General features: G+C 41.2%; 1 protein-coding gene across 6 annotated transcripts in view; it reads left to right on the top strand.

The window, feature by feature from the left end:
* Nucleotides 1-1,488: 1,488 nt before the first annotated feature.
* Zhx3 (zinc fingers and homeoboxes 3) overlaps nucleotides 1,489-11,997 on the top strand; it is a 114,967-nt gene continuing 104,458 nt past the window's right edge. For 3 of the 6 annotated variants that reach the window (XM_076851863.1, XM_076851862.1, XM_076851861.1), the window contains exon 1: nucleotides 1,491-1,659. The gene's annotated coding sequence lies outside the window, so the exon portion shown is untranslated. Of the gene's footprint in view, nucleotides 1,660-1,923; nucleotides 2,010-2,165; nucleotides 2,187-11,997 lie in introns of those variants that run through there. The other 3 variants (XM_076851856.1, XM_076851858.1, XM_076851860.1) reach the window with 3 other exon arrangements.

Here is an 11,997-nt window from a genome sequence, read left to right as displayed (position 1 = left end):
CTGGTTGATGAATGGGAGAGCAGAACAGAAAGAGACACAATGAAAGGAGTGGGGAAGCTTTTTCTCTGAATGATATGGGAAACCACTGGATACTTTGGTGATGGTGGTGGGGGAGAAACATGTTTTGACTCAGGTTTTAATAAGATCCCTCAGGCTGTCATGTTGAGAGCAAGGTAGAATCAGGGAGAACAGGTAGGAGACTATTGCAACATTTCATGGAAGAGAAGAAAGAATTTGAAAGGTAGAGCTGACATCTTTGCTAATGGATTACATGTAGATGATAGCAAGAGAGAAGTCAAGGAAGACCACAATGGTTTTAGCCTGTTACTACAAGGCTAGAGTTGATTAACTGAGGTAGAGAAGATGTGTAAGGAGCCAGTTTGAGTGTTTGGCTCTGGACATGTTAAAGTTTGACACATTGCTCATATGAATAGATTTGCTGGTTTTCTGTACCTGAAGTTCTAATGCAATTTCAACTTAAAATCAGAGTTATTTATTGAACATTAAGGTACTGTGTGGAAAGCTTTATATATGCCGTCATTTAATCTTTTCACTCATCCCATTGCTTAGTTACTAATATTGTCCTTCTACAGATGAGAGAGTAACATGTCTAAAGTCACTCAGTCAATTATTAACCAGCCAGATTAATGCAGAGCTGGGATTCCAACGGGGTATGTCAGACTGAACGGTTCTGTTATTAAGCAAAGACTTCTAAAGGTGGGGACTAAATTTTTGAATATATTTTCCACAAACTTGGGTTTCATAATAAAAAAAAATATGCCTGGCACATGTGACAGGAGTTCAGAAAAGTGCCCAATGTCATGCTAGACACACAGGGTACTCAGGAGCTATGAAGAAAGGATAGCATTTTTGGAGCCAACGAAGCCGACTCTTGGAAACCCAAGTGTCTGAAGATTTTAAAATGTTAAGGAAGCGGTGATCCTAAGTTTGTTTTGGCTATTACGACTTTTAAGAAAAAGAAGATATTAAAAACTGCAGTGAAGCCTTGGTGGGGTAAAAGGAAGACCAATTACCAGGGGACGTTTATTGGGAAACATTGCACTGGAAAGAGCGAGGGCGGACATGGTCTAGGGCCCCTGCCCAGTCCACACCCTTTTGAAAGCGTAGCCTCGCTTAGCCTTCCTTAGGTGGTCCTCTGGAAAGACCAGGATGTGGAGCACAAAAGCCGGGAACCTCTGAGGCCCGGGCATCCGCCCCCACACCCTCCTCTAGCGTCTCCCGCGTCTCCAGCTTCTCCAACCTCCACGCAGCCAAGAGCGAGGCAGGCGTCCGCGCATGCGCCCGGAGTAAGGCCCGCTTCCCGCGACGTCAGGGGGCTCGCGCCCGCTCGAAAGCCCCACCCCCTTGACGCCTGAGGCGACCTGGGCGGGGGGCACCGGACCACGCCCCCAACCGAATCGAGCGGGGCCGAGTGAAGCCGAACGTCTCCGAGCGCCGCCGAGCCGAGCCGAGCCGAGTGGCCCGGAGTCGGTTGGTGCAGCTGCGTCCCCGCCGCTCAGCAGTCCGCGGCTCAGGCGTCGCCGCCGCCGCCTCCGCGGGGCCTGCGCCGGCCGCCCGCCCGCCTGCCGGGAGGGAGGGAGGCCCGCAGCGCCGGGAGTGCGGCCCGGCCTCCGCCGTCGCCGCCGCCGCCGCTGCCAGGTGAGCGTCCGCCGCGGCCCGCCGACCCCGTGTGCCCCGGCGACTGTCAGTACCCGGTGTCTGTGTGTTTCTCTGCCTGTCAGCCTCTGTGTCCGCGCGAGCTCCTTCCCGCCAGGCCTGGCCCCAGCCCGGCCCGCAGGCTAGGTCAGCCCCCTCCGCCCGCTGCCCCCTGTCTTTCTGTCAGCCGCCAGCACCCCCATGCTGGGAGGCTCCGCCCCTTCCCCCCGAAGCCCCGCCCTCGCCCATCTGTCATCACCCCTAGCTCCAGGCTCGGGCGCCCTGGGGTCCCTGGGGTCATTGTGGTCCCAAGGGCCACACAATTGCGAGAGGAGGAGAATAGTTGGTGGCGGGTAAGTGGGGTGTCCGCGGGGGCGCGCCTGGCAGTGTGAGAGTGCATGTCTGAGCGCCGCTTGTTTCCACTCCCGTGGGTCGCTGCCCGCTGCTGGGCTGGACAGCCCATGCCTCTGGTGTAAAGAGCATCAGCTCCGCCAGGGAAGGCAGCTGAGCCGGGGCACCAACCACTCGGGGTACAGTAGAATCTTGAACCCTGGGCTGATGTTTCCCCACGTAAAACACTACACGTGGATCCCAGGTTCCCGGATGCCGTGAGTGGTATGTGAGCAGAGTTTGCGGCTTGTTAAGTTTGGGATTTCATTCAGAGAAACCTGTTGGAAGTGATTGAGGAGTGGGTGGGATGTGGGGCTCAGGTGGAAGTGAGAGCTTGAGTCATTTTGAGTTGCATGGTTTGCATTTCTGCCTTGCAAAAAACTGTTATGGACTGGGCAGGGGCGGGGTGGTGTTTTTATTTATGTCCTGTGAACGCTAGTATATATTTGTAAATGTTTATTCATGAGGCATCCACACATTTTCAATTTAAAAATGGATTACGGCGGTTTCCATTTATATACATGTTCTTGTACGTTGTTATCTTGAGGTTCTTTATTTGTGGTAACTTAGTATTGCAGTATTTCAAAACTAAGAGAAAAATGCGTTCTAAAACAATTGGTATTTTGCCGAATAATTCTCAACCACGGAGAAAGAGCCAAAAGCGCACTTCATTAGCTGGAACAACTTATTTGGGCTTAATTTGTTTCTAAGAGACATACAGTGGAAAAATCCAAAAGCAGCAAAATAGTATCAAAGCGACTTAGAAAATGAATGAAAAGGGCCTTTTTGTTGCTGTCTTGGAAAGATGATATCAAAGTTGTTTTAGGGGACAGAGCTACTATGTAATGATAAATATTAACTAAGTTGGTTTTGTGACCTTGATACATTGAGCTACTCGATTTGTGCAGTGGTTCATGACAGGCAAACATGGCATGGGAAGTGTGGTAGTTTTGGGAAAAAATGTTCTCTGTGTTGTTTTTGGCTTTGTTTTTTATATATTGAAGTAAGATTTCAGACTAGGACAGTCTCATGGTGAAGTAGGTTTTTTTTTAAGGTAACATTAAAAGTTACAAAGTAATTAATATTTAAGACAGAAAACTTGAAAAATGAAAATGTAAGAAAAACTCTGTAACCTCAAAACCCACAATATTTATGTTTTTAGTTTTGTTCCCATGTGTACATATTCTTTTCTTGCATAAAACTCTATCAGACTATAAGACTTTTATTGTATGCTTTGCCCCCTTTCACTTATAAATAGATAATGAGTCTTGGTTTTATGAGTAGGAACTTGTGTTCCCTTTTAAAAAAGTAAGTCAGGTTGTGCCAGTTCTCTGCTTAGAGCCCTCTAACAGCTTCTTATCTTAAAATCTGAAGTTCTTTCTGTTGTCTACCAGGCTACCTCTTGGTTCTGACTTCCAGCCTTGCCAGACTGATGTCTCTGCTGTTCCTTTAACACTTCAAGCAACTCCTGTCTCAATGCCTTTGCATTTTCTTGTCCTTTTTTTTTTTTTTAAGAGAGAGTGAGAGAGGAGAGAGAGAGAGAGAGAGAGAGAGAGAGAATTTTTTGATATTTATTTTTTAGTTATCGGCAGACACAACATCTTTGTTTGTACGTGGTGCTGAGAATCGAACCCGGGCCGCACGCATGCCAGGCGAGCACGCTACCACTTGAGCCACATCCCCAGCCCTTCTTGTCCTTTTGCTGAGAACTTTGGTTACTGGATATCATCATGATTGACTCCCTTGCTACTTCAGGTCTCTGCTCAAATGTAATCTTGTCAAGCCTTTTGCTGCTCTATAAAATATATCTCACCCCCTATCCTCTCTTACTGTGCTTTATTTACAGTCACTTATTTGTTTATTGGTTTATTCTCTCTCCCTCATCAACCCACTGATGTATTTTCAGGGCCCAGACCTATATCTGGCCTTTTGTAGATACTTACTATTTGCTGAATGAATGAATGTTCATTATCCATCCATTCACACGACCTTGCTGCAGGTCTAGATAGCTATATCATTAGTCTCTTTAAAAGTCCCAACATTTTCTCCTTTCCATATCTGAGAATTATTTTACAAAGTGAGGTTTATTATATTAAAAAGAGTTATAGTCTTGATTTAACTTAAACAATATAAGGGAAGGAACATTTTTGGCAAATGTGACTGGGCTTCTTTTTTTGTGCATTACCCCCTGTGTCACACTGGGAATCTTTGTAAAGTATAAGGTGTCCCTGTTATGTTTACAGCTGTGATTTCAACTTGGTTGTTCTAAGTAATAGTTTAAGCCTCAAAAGCAGAGTGGGGTTTTTGTGTCAGCAGATACCCAGAGATATAATTATAGGTTTAATGTGTTTTTATTTGGGGAATAGCTGTTATGTTTACTTATTTTCTTGGCAGTTCTATCCTTTTCATCTCCCTGCTTATCGGTTTTTGGCTGGCTAGCAGGTACACTTACTTTTTTTTTAATTTAACTTTTAAAGTAAATCCTTGACCTTTTGAGCATTTTACTTTTAACTGTTTGAAAGTAACATTTCATCTTTCAGGATGAAACAACATCTGTAGTAAAACATACAATTGAATTTTTAGTTATAATTTATAATTATAAGGGTGGGAAAACTATCTTGGGACAGAATTTTTACAGAGAAGATATAATGTGAGCTTTTTAGAGGTTTGAACTTTAGGTGGACTACTTTTAGTGAGTTTTTGAGAGGAAAACAAAGGTGTTTTGTTTTTAAGGATCCTAGTCCAGAGACCTTCAAGACCTTTTTTTTTTTCCCCCTTATGTTCTAAATATACAAGAATGGTGAAGGAGGTAGAATACTAAATGAAATTTTCATTCTTTTTAAAAGCCTAAAGGGATTGTGTTAGGAATTTATTTTTGTTCCATAGGCATTTGTTGAACATGTATTTAGGCAACTCTGTTTCGTGTGGGTTGCTTAATCGTGTTCAGTTTTAGATTATTAGCCTGCTTTCTTATTCTTTTTTCAGTTCCTTCACTTGTCTCATATTCTGTCTGATCTTATCCAGTCCCAGGATGTTAATACCCTCTGGATGCAGATGACTCCCTCTGCTTTGCCTCCTGCCCTTTCTCTGGTTCTAGACTTGTATTTTCAGCTATGAGGCCTTCTTGTTGTCTCTGCTTGCTGCCTCACTGTTTTCTCAATCTTCACATGTTCAGTATTGATCTCTTAACCTCTCTCTCAAATTTGTATTCATCATTCTTGACCACTCATATCTGTCTCCCCACCAGCCTTCCCTGTCTCAGTGTCATTTCTCTCCATTCATTGTTCAGGTCAGGTACCTGAAAGTTGTCCTTACTTCTTTTTTCTTTTTTTTTCCATGTTTTTTTTTTTTTTTTTTAAATTGGCACATTATAGTTGTACATGATAGTGGGATTTTTTGTTATATATTTGTATATGTACACAATTTAACAATATGATCTGGCAAATATTATTTCCCAGTATTTCCCCTTTCCCTTCTCTCCTCCCTTTACTGGTCCCTTTCCTCTACTCCACTGATCTCCCTTCAATTTTCTTGAGATCCTTCTACTCTACCTTTTTCTTCCTTTTTCTCTTTAGCTTCCACATATGAGAGAAAACATATGACCCTTGACTTTCTGAGTTTGGCTTATTTCACTTAACATAATGTTCTCAAGTTTTATCCATTTTCCTGAAAATGACACAATTTAATTTTTTATGGCTGAATAAAAGTCCATTGTGTGTATATATAGCATTATATCATTTGTTGATGTAGTTGTCCTTCATTCTTCCTCTTTCTCCATCCCATGTTGAGTCCACCACATGGCCTGTCAGCCTAGCCACCAGAATATTACAGATCCTTCATTCCTCTTCTTCCTAAATCAGCCACCCTCTTCTTTTGGCTGGATGAAGGCTGTCACTTCCTAGTTGGTTTCCCAGCTTCATTCTTACTTTCTTTCTAGCACATTCTCTCATGGAAGCCAGAGTAATCCTACTAAAAAGTAAGATCATGCCATCTCCCTGCTTAGTGGCTTCTCACTTCCCTTAGAGTCATATCCACACTTACTCTTGAGGCCCCCACACCCTCTCCCTCTCCCAACCCCTGCTTACTGTCACCATGCTTGTCAACTTGAGAACTGTCAATTTGTTGAATATGCCAAATTCTTTTCCTTTTTTGTGTACCCTCTGCCTGGCATTCTTCTTCCCACCCTTGTCATAGAAAGACCCTTTTCAAACATCCACTCAGCTAAACTGTCTACTCCTCAAAGTGGCCTTCCCTGATTATCCCTTCATTATCCATTAGTACACATGCAATTCCTGCTTGTAAGTTCATAAAAATTCCAAATATTTTATTTATATGTTTATTGCTTTCCTTAAGTGGTTAACTCTCCCAACAGACTACAAAATTTATGAGTACAGGGACATCCTTACTTTGGTTATGGCACAGCCCTGGCACTGCCCTGGCACCCACTGCTCTGCCTAGAATCCAGTATTTTTACAGGTGCTCAAACATTTTGAATATTAGTTGTTATAGCAGCTAACCATTTTTTGAGACTTACTGTATACCAGATCCACTATTAAATGTACTCTCACATTATGTCTAAACCTTTGGGAGAATTCAAAAGGTGGTGATGATAATTACATTACCATTTATAGTAGTTAGGACTTTAAAAAAATATTTATTTTTTAGTTGTTGGTGGACACAATATCTTTATTTCATTTTTATGGGGTGCTGAGGTTTGAACCTGTGCCTCACATGTGCTAGGCAAGCTCTCTATTACTGAACCACATTCCCAGCCCAAGTTAGGACATTTTTAAAGCATATAGCTAAGAATGTAGTGGTGTTAGGATTTTAAAGCACATGACCTGATCTTTGGACTATCCCTATTATTCATCACTGCCTTCTGGTACAAATATAGGAATGAATGTGAGATATGCTGTGATATTAATGGGTCCTCATGTTTGTTTTTAAGCATGTATTGGGGACTTTGAAAAAATAAGAATGCTTGCTTTAAAGAGCAAAACTTATGGAAAGTTTTTCTTAATAGCCATTATGTCAAAGCACATAGGTTAGTTTGCTTTCAGGCTCTGTTTTAATTTTCTTTGCCACTTTCTAGCTGCTAGTCCTTGGAAAAATTACTTGTTTGTTTTTTTTCAATTGCAAATTGAAAAAAAAAAACCTTATCTTTCAAGATCATTCTAAGGAGCAGAATTATACACACAAAAAAAGACATACTATTTTATTTTTTTTCCACTAGAAAGATACCACCATCATACTGTTTACTTCAGGAATGCTCACCACCAGGGTGTTTACGTCAGATAACCATGTGAACAGGGTCCTGGTTCAGACATGACAGACTTGGCAGTCCTTGTGATGGAATACCGGCACAGACGAATTTTCTGGTGGGATGGCTTATGAGCATGTGCCAGTCTGGTGGCTTGTCATCCCTGTGAAATAGAGGGGAGATTATCTGCTAAGAATAAGTAGGAATAGGTCAGAGGAAAAATGAGAAATTTTGATGAACCATTGATGTCAGGAAGAGGAAGACAGTGTCTCTGATATCCAGGCAATATTCAGGACTCTATTGGGAGACTATGGACTGATTGGAACATCTGGTTTTAGGAGCAAAAAAGGCATATATTTGGATTGAACCAGAATTGGGGTTTGCTAGGGATGACTGGCAGAAGGACAGTGGGTCAGGAAAACAGAGTATTTTTCAAGGAGTGATTAACATGATAGATGGGGTGTAGGCTGAATAAGGAGGAGAAGAGGACCTGTGGTGTTGATGAAGTCAAGGAATTGGGTGTATTGGAGTAATGGAGTAATTGGAGGATATGGTCAGAGAGGGATATGTGAGTGGAAGATTTCAGAATTGGAGCAGTTAATTACTGGGCATGGCAGACTTCTACATTTCACCACAGACCTGAACCACTGAAATGAAATGAACTTAGCGAAGAACACTAAATTGATGAAGTCAGATAACCGAGTGACTAGAGTGTTGTTTGGGTCATCCTTGTGGTCAGAGAAGCCATCAGAAGGATGGCAAGATGTTTGGGGTAAAGAAAAAGAAGGTGGGCCAGTTCTTTGGCAAATTAGGTGGGGTCAGAGGTCCTGGCAAGGGAGAGAAGTATTACAGCCAGTCTGTAAGATTCTCAGAGGATTGAGGGTTTTGCCTGAAGGAAATGGAAAAGCATGACCTGTACGATTTATGGTTGCAAGGTCTGTCTGGAATAAGTTGACCTTGGCCCAGTTTCATTATGCTTCTGAAGGAATCCCAATTCAAGTGGGCAATACTGGTGGCATGTAGAACTGTTTCTAAACTGTGATGAAAGTCATCTGAGGGTGTGTTAAAAATAAAGATTCCAGGATCTATCTCGGGCCCCACTTAACTAGAATCTCTAAAGAGAGGAGTCTGAGAATATATATTTAACACCCTCCTCCACATACACTCATTTGGTACTTCTTTTATAATTAGGTAAGTTTGGGGAATATGTCTGTAGTGATTAAGAACATAGGATCTGGAATTCAACTGCCTGGGTTTGAAGGAGGTGAGACTGGTGGGAGTAAGCCTTCATGCATCATTCTTAGTAGCTTGGCTCTCCAGGTCCATCTGATACCAGAAGTAATGACTCATCACTCACTCATTGGTTAACAATAGGGATACATTCTGAGAAATGAGTTGTTAGGTGATTTTGTCATTATATGAACATGATACAGTGTGCTTACACAAATCTAGATGGTACAACCTAACACAGACATAGCCTATTGCTTACAGGCACAAACCTATCCCATATATTACTGTACTGAATATTATAGGCAGTTGTAAAACAGGAAAATATCTAAACATAGGAAAAAATACTAGGTGGTAAGAATTTTCAGTTCCATTGTTATCTTATGGGACTGTCATTATATAGTGTGGTCCATTTTTTATTAAAACATCAGTATGCACCATGTGACTGTCTAGTGATATGCTGGTGGTAAACAGAAAACCAGAATGATAATGGAATGTATATAGTCTGGATATGAGGTTAGAAATTGAGGGAAGATAGAGTTCCAAGTGATGTTAGAGAGGCTTTTGTGGGAAAGGAATATCTGCCAAGTTGGCAGTCCCATTGAATATTCATCTATCTCATTCCTGAGCACCTTTGTCAGGGATGGTTGGTGATATGCACAAGAGCTCTTTGGGTGGGGCCATGGTAACCTAAAGGTCATAGCTTCTGCCTGTCTCTCTTGTCTTAGTATGGCAAAGCACAGAGAAATTGACAGAAAGCCTGTGAAGCCATGCACAGAGTTGCTCTTCCTGCTCCGGGCCTATGTATGCCTGGTTCCTGAGCTTGGCCTGCTGCTTCAAAGGTGCATCTTCCTGCTGTAGAGTGAATTGTCTCTCACTGATGTGTGTTCTTCTGGATGAGTCCTCATTCCCTTGGCAGGCCCATTTCTTGCCATGATAGTTAGTTAACAATGGCTAGAACATGAGGCCATCCTTACAAATGGTCATTGTTATGCCTAAGACCTTGCATTCAGTTTTTCCTTTCCTGTGTTAAGGCTCTGTTTTCACTCCCATTCGATTCAATTCTTCAATTTTCCAGGAAGCTAAAAACCCACAAGTTGTCTTTTGTGCTGAAATGGGGCCTAGCCCAGATTTGTGATCTCCTTGAAAATCAACATATGTGGTTTAAAAAAGATGACATTTCTTTTTATTTATTCCTGATAATATCAATAGAATTTGAAAAGCCAAGATATTTGTTAATGTTATATGTCCCATTTTACCATACAAAGGACTAGAATGAATTCTCTTGGAGGGGTTTTAGTGTTGTAGGGGTTACACTAAACCTCAATAGAAAGCAAATCAGATAGTGTCCTCCTCTGGTCTAATGGCACAGTCTGTTGACCCGTAGCTAGGGAGCCATCATAGTTTTGTTGAGTGACTATAGGTCTGGGGACAGAAAACCTTGGTGTCTTTGCTTACTTTTGCCTTTTTTCAATTATATGAACTTAGGCATTTGCCTCTATTTCCTGTCACTTGAAATGAGAGGTATTTTTCTTGATTTATAACATTTTTATGATACTTAGATGAGACTGCATACAAAAGAATTTGAAAAGGTTAAGTTCTTATATATGCAAATATAGTTGAGGATAGTCAACCTTAACTTTTTTTTGCAGGAATAGCTAATGGAGAGTTTCTACTACCCTGTAGTTAATGCCATAGTGTTTCCACATACAGTATTTAGACTAAATACCATTAATATTTTACTAATTCTAATGCTTATTAATATTAAATAAGAAAACCAGATAGTTTTGGGTGCCTAGGGATACTTAGTCATCACTATAGAAATGTAAGTTTAACACATAACTGTTCTTATTTCACAAAACAATTCTTCTGGATACATGGTATATAAACAGAAACAGTACAAAAATCGATGTAATTCTGATAATCTAACACATGCCATAGTATTATAGTACAAATATTAATGTGGACAATAATTGTCCTGAAAGAAAAAGTATTCTTTGTAAATTGAAGGTGATATTTATACTTTTTGCAGGTTTTGAACTACAAGGTTCTTTTCTGGTTTTGATCTTTTGTTGTTTTCATGATTTCTCTTACCTATATATCACTGAAGAACTAAGATATTTCATTGTAGGTATTTTCTCTAGCAACCAAGACAAGACCCTTACTCTTTTAAAATCTCATTGTACTTGTAAAATGTGACCTTTTCTTTGCCATGTCAATTTCACAGGGTTGTTGAGACATTCAAAGAAATTATTGGAACAGATGTGCTTCTATCTGTGTGGATGGTCTTCAGTTAATTATAGGTGTTGTGGTCATGTAAATCTGACAAGGGCTGTGTCTTGATTTATAACATAATCCTTGTTCAAGTTCTAATTTTTCTCTATCATGATTTAGTGCCTCATCCATCCTGTCATCCCATTTCATTTAAGAGCATCTCATTTTATGCCACAGTGGCCATAAGACTGAGCTTCTGTGGTGTGTCATGCCTGTCTGTGCAAGATGCTGGGTCAGAGGGTGAGACCTTGTCTCCAGGGATGTCTGTTCAAGTGGGGGATGAGTCTAAGACTGTAACACCAATTCTTGCCTGAATTTATAGCTGTTGACCTGCCCTACAAATTTCATATTTGTCAGCCCCTGCAATTGCATGAGTCATTTCCTTAACATAAACTTTTTTGGGTGTGTATGTGTGTGTGTGTGTGTGTGTGTGTGTGTATGTATTTGTACACACATGAGCACAAACACACGCATACACATATTGGTGTGTTTCATATTGGTTTTGTTTCTCTGGAGAATGCTGACTGATACAGTACTCAATCAGTGTTTTCATTATCACTGTATAAGGGATATATACATAGATAGATACATAGATAGATAGATATAGATATAGATATGGTGCTCATTGTGGTTTTAACCATGATGAGTTTGAGATACGTATGGAATCTGGGTTTAAATACTAGCAGGTAAACATTGCCAGGACATGGAGGGCTCACATGAGTGGTTTGAACAGGAGATGTATCAGTGTAGGAGTCACCTGTGTGCATTTGCCAGTTGAAGCTATGTTTGAGGTGTGATTTTAAACAGAGAGATCTGAATATATAAGGTAAGAGGAAGTATAAGAATAAAACCTCAGGATACATCAATATTTAGCGGGGAAGTGAAGGAAGAAGCCTTAAAAGGAGACCAAAAAGGCGTAGACGCACACAGGAGAAGGATCAGGAGAGTGGGGACATGGAAATCAAGGCAGAGGGAAATTTCTAGGAGGAGGGGTACCAGCAGTGTCAAGTGCCATAAAAAATAAGATAAATGTTCAAAATTATCCAGAAATTTAGCTCCCAGGAGGTATTGTTGGAGGTGACTGTTTCAGTGTCCCACATTACAGTGGATGGAAGAAAATTGTGATGATGAAGTGGAGATGTGTGTTTACTGCTGCTGCTTCTTGAAGGAGCCTAGCCAAGAAGTAAGAG

The sequence above is a fragment of the Callospermophilus lateralis genome, chromosome 3 (assembly GCF_048772815.1).
Source record: "Callospermophilus lateralis isolate mCalLat2 chromosome 3, mCalLat2.hap1, whole genome shotgun sequence".
Lineage (NCBI taxonomy): Eukaryota > Metazoa > Chordata > Mammalia > Rodentia > Sciuridae > Callospermophilus > Callospermophilus lateralis.
The sequence above is the reverse complement of the archived record's forward strand: the minus strand, read 5'-3'. Positions and strand labels throughout refer to the sequence as shown.